This window comes from Hippopotamus amphibius, chromosome 16 (assembly GCF_030028045.1).
Source record: "Hippopotamus amphibius kiboko isolate mHipAmp2 chromosome 16, mHipAmp2.hap2, whole genome shotgun sequence".
Taxonomy (NCBI): Eukaryota; Metazoa; Chordata; class Mammalia; order Artiodactyla; family Hippopotamidae; genus Hippopotamus; species Hippopotamus amphibius.
Window position 1 is genome coordinate 16,881,843 of NC_080201.1, and position 12,748 is coordinate 16,894,590.

Below are 12,748 nucleotides of genomic sequence, written 5' to 3' on the forward strand. Positions count from 1 at the left end.
GGAGCCATGCATATTATTTTTAACAGAAGGAAAACACTTTTAAGAAATATTTTCTATGGACTGATTCATACAGCCAAATTAAAGCACACAATTCTGAAATTACTCACCTGATTTTAGTTTGTCTTGCAAATGAATTTAAATAACTGAAGGAAGGCAAATGATGTCTTTGAATGGTAAGCCAATATAAATTCTTCACAAATCAGGAAGAAAAAAGAAGGTTGATAAAATTTAAATACAAAGACTTATTTTTCTCACAATTCACACAACTCTCTAAAGTAAACTATATTATTGATCTAAATTAACTGTATATTGTCATAACTTTTATAAAGTTTATAATATTATTTAGCAAAATGAGTAAGACTTTTTGGCACATGCTTTGACACAAAGCTTTTCCTAGTGTTATTTTGTTTTTTCCTTTGTTTGCTTTCTTACCCCCCTCCCCCACTCCAAAAAATCCCCTACTCTCATCTCCTTATTTCCTCACTAATTGATTTTCATCTTATTCTAGAATAAGCTTTTGGCAATAAGGCAAGGAATCATGGAATGAATGAATTAGTAAAAGAGAGACAGAGAGAAGACTATCCACAATATTTTGGCAAGACCTACAATAATTCCACTTAGGTCAAAGGATCTTATAAGAGATTCTGTGATTTCACTGGAAGAAACAGAAAAAGATCTTACCTGCACGTTAATATATTTAGATCCACTGTCAATGAAATGGCAATTTCATATTCATAGAATGTCCAAGTACCTTACTATGGAACTAGAGAATAAACCAGTGAGTTTTTCATATTCTCCCCCTTTTGCATTCAGCAGTGAAGCAGGTCATATCTCTGGTTCAAGTCAGTAAGCAATTCTAACTGACTTACAATGAAAATACCAAGAAGCTTTGTTTCAATTTAGTTCAAGTTCAGGTTCAATAAAATAACAGTTCTAGTTCAATTCTGGGAATGCGGAAATATATTTACTAGTTTCTAGTTCACATTCCATAGGCTTTCTGATTATGATTTAAAATAAAGAATATTGAATTGTACTCATTTAGGTTTTCAGGCAACATTTTTAAGCCCTTACTATTAAAACATAGTAGATGTTGGAATACAAAAGTGAATAAAGCAAAATTCCTGCCTTAAAGAATATCATAGTCTAGCTAGGAAACAGTTAAGTGAACATGTGTAGTGATATGGAGAAAAGTGCAGTATCATAGGAACTACAGTAAGAATTTCTCAAGGGGACATCACCTTGGTTTAGAAAACGTCTTGATGAGCCCCTAAGGGTATGGGTCCATTAAAGCGTATTCCAAAATAATCAAAAATGGTCACTAAACCTCCTTCTACAGTCAGTGGGTCCTGTTTTCCCTCTTCTGGGTTGAGTACCACTAGGCACTTGGAGGACTAAATGGAGCAACTTGAATTCTGCAAAACACAGTATAGCAACTGAAAGTCCGAAGGGTATAGACAGATGTGCAAGGGAGAAAACACAACTGGCCCAGGGCCACGACACAAAACTCCAGGTAGCACCACATACATCATTTTCTATGTGAATGGCATTGTACTAGCCAGCAGTCCTGCAAAAGCCAGAGGGACTGGGCAGTGCTGGGCAGTTAAGGAATCCCTAATGACCAAGAAGAAATTTGAGGCAAGGGCAGAAATGTCTAGAAGGGATTTTTGTAGTTATTTGCCTTGGAGTATGACGTAAACACTTCTCCCACCTCCCCTCCAAAAGCATCTCTTCCCTTAAGACTTTTATACAAGTGAACTTGAATTTTTACTACTGGTTTTTGTTTCTTTGTAGCAGCTGAGGGTGGCAGTTGTCATTTCAGGTTTTGTTGTGATGGCCACTTTAGTCTGTGAGCCCAAAGCAGCACCGAACTTCGCATCCTCACGGACCCAGGGCATTCGCTGATCATGATGATGCCAGACCCAGAGGACAGGAGAAAAGTTGATATCTGAGTTACACAGTTATAATTTAAAAAGTAATAAAAGCGGAAACAATGGTGCTGTAAGAGAACAGAAAAGGAAGTACCTGCTTTGCCTCAGGGAAACAGAAGCATCACAGAGAAAGTGACTTTTTGAGCTGAGTCCAGGAAGAGAAAAATGGGGAAAAGGCATTCAGCGGACAACAATGTGAACAAAGAGGGTATTTAGGGATCGTCAAGAAGCCGAGGCTGGAGAAGGCATTTCTGTCCCATTCCATGCTATTGGTAGGCCTGTTTTGTAAGACTGTCATTGAAACCTGTTAGTTACACACCATTTACATGTTTGTGAGAACAGGTGTCCCCATCTACCTACTACCCCATCTTTGTAATTCCTTTAACAAAACTTCTTGAAAAAGACCTTCTATTGCTCTGTAGTAGATTACATATTTTGTCCTCAGTGTTTCTCTCCCTATCCATTCATCCCACAGTTACCTTGTGGATGGAGTATAGTCCCCCATCCCACTGACTTTGGGCTTAATCATGAAACCTGTTTTAAACAATGGAATGTGGACAAATGGTCAGTGTGCCTGTTCCAAGCGAAGGCCTTAAGAGGTATCTTGTGCTTCTGCCCCACTTTGCCATAGGTCCCAGAATAAGAAGACACATTGATATGGGCTGCACTGTATCCTCCCCCTCCCCCACCAAATTCATATAGTGAGGTCCTAATCCCCAGTATCTCAAAATGTGACTGCATTTGGAGATAGGATTTCTAAAGAGGTGATTAAATTAAAATGAGACTGTTAGAGTGGACCCTAATCCAATCTGACTGGTGTCCTCATAAGAAGAGTAAGTTTGACACACAAAGAGATACACACACAAAAAAAAGCACATAGTGAGAACACAGTAAGATGCTGACAACTGCAGACCAAGGAAAAAGGCCTCGAAAGAAACCAAACTTACTGACACCTTGATCTTGGACTCCCAGCCTCCAGAACTCTAAGAAAATTAATTTCTGATGTTTAGGCCACCCTGTATGGGTATTTTGTTGTGGTAGCCACAACAAATTAATACACATGTGGAACCGACCTAACCCATTTTGTAGCCTGAAGCAGAGCCAAACCACAGATCCATGGGCAAGAAATAGCAATTATGGTTGTAAACCACTGACATCTTGGGGTTGCTTGTTATGCATTATTATTGCAGCAAAAACTGACCAACACACTTTCGTTTCTCAATTCACAGCTGTTTACCTTCTAAATATACCATGAAGTTGCTATTGCTAAAGAACATCATGTGTGGTTGGTTTGAAACAATTAATAATAAAAGAAATAAACCAAAATAGAAAACATCAACAGCCTAAATGCCAACAGAGACAACTTCTTAGTCTTTATTCTGATTTTTCTTCTACTTGCCCTTGGAGGCCATTTGGTAGAGACATTAAGAATGTAAAATCTAATCACTTATATGTGGAATCTAAAAAAATGATACAAATGAACTTATTTACAAACAGAAACAAACTCGCAGACATAGAAAACAAATTTATTGTTGGAGAAAGGGGTGGGGAGGGATAAATTAGGAGTTTTGGATTAGCAGATACCAACTACTATATACAAAACAGATAAACAACAAGGTCCTACTATATAGCACGGGGAACTATATTCAATATCTTATAATAAACTATTATGAAAAAGAATCTGAAAAATATATAACTGAATCACTTTGCTACATAGCAGAAACTAACATAACATTGTAAATCAACTATACTTCAACTTAAAAAAATCCAAACAAAAGAGGGAAATATTAAAAGAAAAAAAAAATTGTAAGATCTAGAATCAGATTACCCAGATTCACATTTCTCTGGCTTTATCAATTGCTGGCTTTGCAGCCTTGAGCAAATGACTTAAGTAAGAATAGAATAATATCTACCTAAGAGTTGTTGAGATTAGATGAATGAATAAAAGAACTTGGAGCAATGTCTAACCCATAGTGTGTTTTCAATCACGTTCGTTATTAGTATCGCTTGTCTGACTACACTGAGTATTCTCTCCTGGCACATGTTCCTCTGTCACCTCCTACCCCACTCCAAAATCTCCACCATCCCCAAAACCTCTTTCAGGGATCTGTCCCAAGCCTTTTCCCTTTTCAATCTGAACATTCTCCCAAGATGATCTTGTCCACTCCCATAACTTTTGCTGTACCTACTCTAATCTATACCTTTATTCTAGGTATAACAGAACCTCTTTCTGAACTCGAAATCCACACTTCCTACTGCCTACTAGACATCTCCAGGCTCTACCTCGGAGACTGCTGGTGAAGCCCTACATTAGTTGGAGATGACCATCAGAGAGACTATGCTGCCCCTAGAGAAAAATGAGACAGAATGGCATCCAAGTAAATATACTTAGGTCTCCTATAGCTTCATAAAAATAATGTCTTGGACTTCCTAGGTGGCGCAGTGGTTAAGAATCTGCCTGCCAATGCAGGGGACACAGGTTCGAGCCCTGCTCTGGGAAGGTTCCACATGCCACAGAGCAACTAAGCCCGTGCACCACAACTATTGAGCCTGTGCTCTAGAGCCCTTGAGCCACAACTATTGAGCCCATGTGCCACAACTACTGAAGCCCACGCACCCAGAGCCTGTGCTCCACAACAAGAGAAGCCACAACAATGAGGAGCCCATGCACCACAATGAAGAGTAGCCCCAACTCGCAGCAACTAGAGAAAGCCCCTGTGCAGCAACAAAGACCCAATGCAGCCAATAAATAAATAAATAAATTTATTTTTTAAAAAAGGTATAAAAACAGTCTTAATGAAAACCCAAAGGCATACTAAAGTCACAAGAAGTAATAATAATAATAATATTTATTAAGATCCTTTAAACACATGTTCTTTTCTAAATATTTTACAGATTTTAATTCATTTACTCTTCATAGGAACTCTATGTGGTAGGTAGAATTATTAGCCCTGTTATATAAATAAGGAAACCAAGGCATAAGAAGCTTATAAAACTTGTGTCATATAGCTGGAAATGATGTTATTTTAAACCAAGCAAGCAGTCAGACTCTAGAGTCCACCATCTTAATCTATATTAAACTATATTTTACTTTCAGAATTAAGGCCTGAACAATTTTACAGACACTAAAACAAGCACAACTATTTTTAAAAATAGTAATGGCTAACATTTTGTAGGCCGGGCACTCTTTCAAGTAAAATGCTTTACATGTTAATTTGTGTGATTCCTCAACAATGCTATGATGTACGTCTTAATATTGTGTCCATCCTACATATGGGGAAACTAAGGCCCAGAGAAAGAGTAAGTAACTAACCCAAAGTCACACAATAGTCAGTAGCAGAGATAGGACTCAAACCCTGGCAGTCTCATACGAACATCCATGATCTTAACCACTTTTGTTTGCCTCAAGAGATGAGCACTTAACTGCCTCTTGAGTAACTGTTGGCATTCCCTCTCCTGTGCCACACAGGAGAGGGAATGCCAGCACCAGTATTACAGATGCCACTGGATAAAGGTCTCCCAGTTCCAGTTCCCATGAAGGCCCACCTTTGGGGATGGACACACCCTCTCTCTCTCTCTCTGGAATTCATGAGTCTTGTTAATAATTCTCTTTTTGTGGCTCTGCTCCACCCTCCCTACACTCAGCTTCCTCTAACTTGTGGTTTTGGCTCCACCATAACTTTAGTTTTCATCTGACTTTGGCTTGCCATAGTGCTGACTCAGCCCTCTACCCTATATGCCCCTTTAGCTCAGCTCCCTACAGCTAACTACAGTTCCTGTCTCTGAGTCAGATTCTGGGGACAGAAAATTGGATTGGGCACTGGCCAGCCAGTGGAACGGGTGACCTTGATGAGGTTTCCATTTCAATTAGCTGTGCTAGATGGGAAGCTGGATTCATGGGTGGGTGGGGGGGGGGGTGTTAGAAATACTCAGCCTAGAAAAGAGAAAAAACTTAAGAGGAAAAGTGACAAACTATGAACAAGCTATCAGAGGAAAAGACTTTTTACCCTCTTCCCAGCCTTCCTTTAATGGTCAGGGTGGCAATCTCCACATCACTGATGTGTTGAAGCAGACACAATGAGGGAAGTCTAGGAAGAGATTTCTGCCTAGGTGAGGTGGTGGCTTTAGGTGACCTCTAAGATTCCTATGAATTTGTGGAAAATTAAACATTAGTTGAAAAATGTACCAAAAGTACCTTAGATAAGTATTTTAAATGTCCTCCAAAATACCAGCTTTCAGATTGTCTGTTGAAGTTTCTCCACCTAATCAGGAAGTTACACTCAGATGGCATGTGCAAACAAGAGACAAAGAGAGGCACTGCACAGCAGAAGGAACTCCACCAACCCAACCCCACCCTTCAGTGACATCTGTCACCCTAACAGCCATGAGTCTTCCCTAATAAAATAAAATTAAACTCCATCTTCTACAATTGCAATTAAATGACTAATAGTTTCCAGACTCCTTGAATGTCTCATGTTATAAGGGATCTGCAATCACCTATGACTGAATTCCAATTGCTAAAGATTTATCTACTATCTACCCTGTACAACCATGTGAGGTGCTGCACCTGACCACATGCAAGATACAAAGATAAGAGTCAAACTGCCCCTAACTTCCAGGGCTCACCATCCATGGAAGAAGGGGAGATACACTCACAAATAATAAAGAATACACTGTAACAAATGAGTACAGTAGGAGAGGAGGAAGCCGAGAAGTTTATTCCATGGAAGTATACACAGGGATTTGGGAACCATTCTCTGAAGTGATATGCTATGACCTGGACCTTACAGAATGCATAGGGGTTGGTGTATGAGAATTCCACCTGCAGAGTGTGAGCAAAGGCACACAGATATTAGGCATTAAATAGGCAAGATATTAGAGGGCATATTTGGAGAACAGTAGATAGTCTGGCATGGCTAGAAGATGGGAGTGTGGGGAAAACAGAGACAGAGGAGGAAAGACTACCGGGAATAGAGGAACATATGTTTGGAAATGCAGGCTGGAGGACCTTGACTTAAAGATAACTCAAATGGAAAAGGTATCTGTAATCATAATAATGAACTTCAAATCAAGTCTACTAAACACCCAAGTTAAAAAGCACTAAATGAACAGTGATGTGTCCAATATTTGGTTCTAATAATAGACTCCTAAAGTCAACGAGGGAGATCCTTAAAAAATCATACCCTTGCCTTCAAGGAACACCACACATAACCCTCAAGAGAAGGCTGTAAATGGGACATCCAAGGTAAAGGCAATAGGTTGAACAAATCTTTTCCTGAACAGGAGCAATGCCCTTGCTTGCCAAAACTGCCTCTCAAACAACTTCACCAGTCCCACATGTGACCTGACCCCGAATAAAGATCTCTTTCTACACTCCCTTGCACAAGTAACGATAAAATGTTGTTCCTGTCAACCAGCACGTTTAATTCAGCAGCAGCATTTAAATCTGCCTCTCATTTTCCTACCACTTTCCTAAAATTCCAGAGGACGGGGTTATTGTTAAACAGCAGCAAGCATTATTCTCACAGCAGTGCACATTAACAATAATTCAGTGTCATGGAAGCCTGTGGACTCTTAGCTGAATTTATTTGAAAAATAAAGTTTGTTTTTTTTCCCCCCAAAGATCTTTACTTAAGACAGCATGGAACTCTTGTAAAGATAACTACCAATAAGTCACAACTATCCAAGGAGCAGTCTTGTTATTTTTTTTAATTCCCTGCTCACCATGACAACATAATGAACACACCTTTAGAGGCCCATACATGCCCAGCTACTGAAAATGTCATAGTTCTTCCTTCATGGTCCTCCCTGGCATAAACTTCAACTGATTTTTTTTGATTCTCTGAAATTCTAGTAAAACACCAATTTTCAACTGCAAGCTACTACAAATAATTCTGTGATACATTAGCAACACAAGCCTTATTTCATAATCCACTAATAATTACTAAGTTCCTTCTCTATTTAAAAAAATAGCAAACCATCAAGTCAATATGGTTTTTGACATCTGTTTTTTCAATTGTTGTTTAGAGTTCTCTTAGATGTCCCTGTATCCTTTCATAAACGGCTAATAGGAAAGATACAAGACTAATAGGAAACACAACTTTATGTAACTTCGTTGACGGTTGGTTTCAGTTAACAGCTGGTCTTTAAACTACCCAACATAAAAGCATACATTTTAGGGGAAAAAAATGACCCCAAAAATGCTTCATAAAATAAAGCATTTCATTTTTCAAAGCTTTAGGATTATTTGAGAGGCTATAGTACTAAAAAGTCCCTGGAGTTGGGGGGTTTTTTTTAAGAAAGTTAAAAGTTTCCATCTTTAAATATCAGAGACTAGAGATTTTACAATACAATAAGTGTCAGAAGTAAAATACAATTCCCTTCAAAGCCATATTTTTTAAAAAAAAGCCTCTATATAAAGTTTTTCCTTCCAACATTGAAGTGTGCACCGAAAATCACAGCAAACATTATGACAGTCTTTCTGCAGTGGTGCCCAGACATTCAAATTAGCCAAAGCTTCAGGCTTCCATATGCTCAGGTTAGTAACAATGCTTTCTCTACTACCCAACAGCTGCTCCTTCTTGGTTAAGGAAATACTGTAAGAAGCACACCATGAAGCATAGTATTCAATTTCCCACCATCCTCTGGACAGATGTGGTCCCTTCCCAAGTACACAGAGTGTAACATAAAGCACATAATATATATGACTTCTTTATTCAAATGACTGCTTTTTTACCCCTTCTCTCTCCCATATCTTCTATGCCAATGAATTTGTCTGGGGGTGGGGGGTAAGGGGCAGATAACTTTGCTCTGAGAAAATGTAAGGTGGTTTCAAGAGGAATGTCTAATGATCAGTATCTCTCAGAAAATAAAAAACCATCTCTGGTTGGAAGCTTCTCCTTGGGCTCATCTCTCTCTATGAAGCCTGCCAGGGCCTCATATACCAGGGGTGGTTTGCTTTCTTTCCAACAGGGATAATGGGCTTTTTGGCACTTCTGCTAAATTACTGACAGAAGGACCTATTTCCCCTTTCTATGAAAAGAAACTGATAGTGACAGAAGCAAGAGAATAACTTTAACCACTAAATTATACATTGCAAAGAACGGATGGATAAATGAAACTCCCACATAATTCTGCTCCAAATTCCTTCCCACCTAAAAGTTTTTAAGAATGGCCAATAAGTCACAAAAGCACCTGGCCTGAAATTTTTTCCTGAATTTTTCATCTTCTGCCTTATTGCTGTCTACTGAACACACTATTTTTCATTAATACACCAATAAGAGCATACTTAATGATTGTATAATTGGGAAATGCCAGGAGATTTTACTTGAGTGTTTTTGTCTCTTTCTGAGACTAAATTAACTACACAACTTGCTCCATTAGGAATAGCATTCACGATTTAACATTTGTGTTCATTTTCCCAAAGGTATAAACACTACCACTGTCTCTGGTTCCAAATCATTGACCTTTTTCTCAATAATATTTGTGCCCAGTACATTGTCATGCACAGGTGAGTGCTAAATAAATACTATTGGATGATGGATGTACTCAATTACAGCATATTCTAAAATGTTCCATTTTGCTCCCAAAAAGCAACACTGTTGTAGCCTTTATGTCCACCTTAGCTCAAAGTCTGAAGAATTCATTTCAAAACCCACAAATGTATAATCAATGCTCAGAGACAGTTTAAAAGTGTCTCTGTGTATCACATCTACCCGCCTAGAACACAAAATACAAAATCAAAATCAAATACAAAGGGAACTAAAAAAATGTGTAATAGAAATAATTTTGCTTTTCAGTATCAAAATTCAGATGACGCATTCTTTAGTACAAGAAATCTGCAATTCAAAATCCAAATTTTTATGCTCTTTACTAAACAAACAAAACCCACATTATTTAACATTCCCAACTTTATTCTGAAACCAAAGTGCACACGCATACACACACACACACACACACACATACACACACACAAAGCATTGTTCAAAGAAAACTGGGAATTAATACTACAAATATTTGGGAGCTAACTATTGTGTGTTGAAGGTAAACACATAAGCACCTTTCACAGCCAGGTGTTCCAGGTGTATCATAAATGTTTTATGTTAACAATTTATCATTAAGTGTGGATGAGGTGGTGCCAAGTTGCCACCAGAGAAGCCTGGCGTGCCCAAGTTTAGAGAACAGGGAACAGAGAATGTGTCTTGGTTATAGAACAAAAGAATTCGTTTTATCACTTGCCTTTACCGCTGGAGAAAATGGCTCCTGGTGTGCTGAACTCCATGATAAATGTGCCCCCTCTAGTTCTTTATTGCCTCTGTAAATCACAGGACTGACAGCAGTTAATAAGAAAAGCTTTTGAGTGGTTTTGAAGTTTTGCTTTGTACAAATAAAGTCTCATATTAAAGATTTTGCTAGTCCTCAAGGTGCAGAAAAAGCAGCATGCGTGGAACTTCCATACTTTTAACTGTTTGTCTCCTTTTTTTAATTTTCAAAACAAAAAAAAAAACGAAAACCTTTCAGACATGCACATTGGAAAAATAAAAGCAGATCATAGTTTAAACGGCTTAGTATATTTACAGGGTTGCTGGTGCTATTGAAATCACAACCTCTTCTAGCTTTCATAAGCTGGATATTCAGATAAATACCAGAAAAGATTATGTGGTGGAAAGAAGGTTGTTACAGTAGATTTATTGTTACATTTCTAACCATAATTGTATGTTTTACCTCTTTTAGCCAAAGCAAATTTTGGTTTGGTGTAGAGAAAGAGAATGCTAAATTCCACAGAATCGATCCACTGCCAGTTCAATCATAGGTCCTGGGATCCTGAAATTCTGAAATCATGTTTCAGAATATAATTGATGTTAAAAGAAATAACAAAGCTACTTCACTGAGTAGGCTTTTTCTCCAAGGAGCTTAAAATACTTTGCCACAACAACCTTACACAGTCCTAAAGGGCAGGCTTTATTACTTGTACTTTCTTGCAGAGGAAGCTGAGGCACAAAAAATGAGAAATGCCTTTTCCTGACTCTCGCTAAGGTCTCCACAGCGCCAAAAAAAAGGACTCACTAGAGTTGGTATTCTTCTTGTAAGACCTCACTTATTTTACAGCACACAAAATAAGAATTTTGAATGCGTTTTCCTCTGACAATATCTCCACAGCAGAGTAAAGAAGGGTTAGTAATCCACCTAAATTAGCTGAATAACTATCTGTATACAAGAAATTGGCCAGTTTACAATGTGGGGTTCAACTTCTCTTTGCCACAAGCAACAAGAGCAAATAAAAATCAGACTTCCAAATTATCTACTGTGGCAGTTTGCAGCTTGGTGGCATAAAGTTAAAGGGGTTAAACAATAGCTAATTTCAATGTAGGTTTTTAGAACCTTCTGATTGAGTACACATTTCACAGCACTGCACATCCAGGACCTGGCTTTACCATTAGGATTTCATTAAATGACGTTTTACCGAAACAAATTAGAACTAATGTTCTAGAGATTTTGTTTCTTTTCTATGGTTTGCTCTATCCTGGTCTGACTCTGGCCAACTCTTTGAAAGTAAATTTTCTTAACAAATTGTCCCGAGTGGATAAGAATGAACAAGATTCCAAGCTCTTCCAGGGCTCTGCTGAGATTTCCAATCTGCACAGGTCACCCTGGGGGTCATCAGGGGCAGTCAGCACAGCAGAGCTTGAGTCGCTGAGACTTGGTCATCATTTCTCAGATGACTGGAGCCAAAAGAAAGATGTGTGGTTACCTTGCAGAGATTCTTCCGTGAGGCTCATGACTCCGCATGTGCTGTGAACACCTGTGAAACAAGCGTTTCTCTGGAAGGAAAACCCAGGTTCTAAATGGATTATCAGGATAAATCTGCTTGAACCTCTGAGTCGACCAGAAACCTGGCCCAGGTCTCTGGAGATAAACGAGTCATGTCAAGGAACTCAGGCTGTCCCAATATCATATAGCTGTAGTCAAGTGAAAATATCCAAGAGAGCATTCCTGTGGACTTACAGCACGCTTGACATTTAAGAAACTAAATAAAATGGGTACTAGGATCCATAGGTATTAACCAGATTTGCCAGGGTTTAGAACACTAAGGCCCATGCCAGGCTGTTTCAGAAGGCAGTACACCATAGTCCAAAGGACCAGAGACTCCTGTGACGGACAGAGCAGGGTGCAAATTTAAGCCTGACCACTTTCCATTTTGTGACTCTGCAAATAACCTAACGTACATTTCTGAGTCCCTTTAAATCTATCTCATAGAGCTGGTATACGGTTAGGTTTATTAAGCTCTTGCAGAGTGCCCCACAGAGAAGGTACCTAGTAAGACACTAAATAATTTATTCAACAAATATATGCCAGGAAGAGCTCTTTACATGTTATTTCACTTAATACCCACAACAATTATATTATTGCTCCTTATGTAACACAGGCAGTCAGGGAGTCATTTAAAAAGAGATCCCAATCCAAAAGGGTCAGCCTCAATAGAAAGACCCTGGAATGCAGAGGAGAGGCATGTGAGCTGCCCTCTGCCATTCCCAGAGACAGCACCCAGGAGAGAGTGTCTCCAGAGTCAGAGCATCTGCCGAACCCAGATCAGGACAGGATTGCCAAGGAAGATTTTCCTGTGCCACCCCACCTCCTCAACCCTCTCAGTCCTTACCCTGGGGTTGGGACAGGTGGGGAGGAGAAGCTCCAAAAGAGAAACAGAGACGGCAACCCATCCCCACCTCCTACTGCGGGCTTCTCAACCTAACCCATCACCAAGTTAGGCAAGAAGAGCGGCTTGAACTGTAATAAAGTTCAGAATGTTACACTGAACTTGG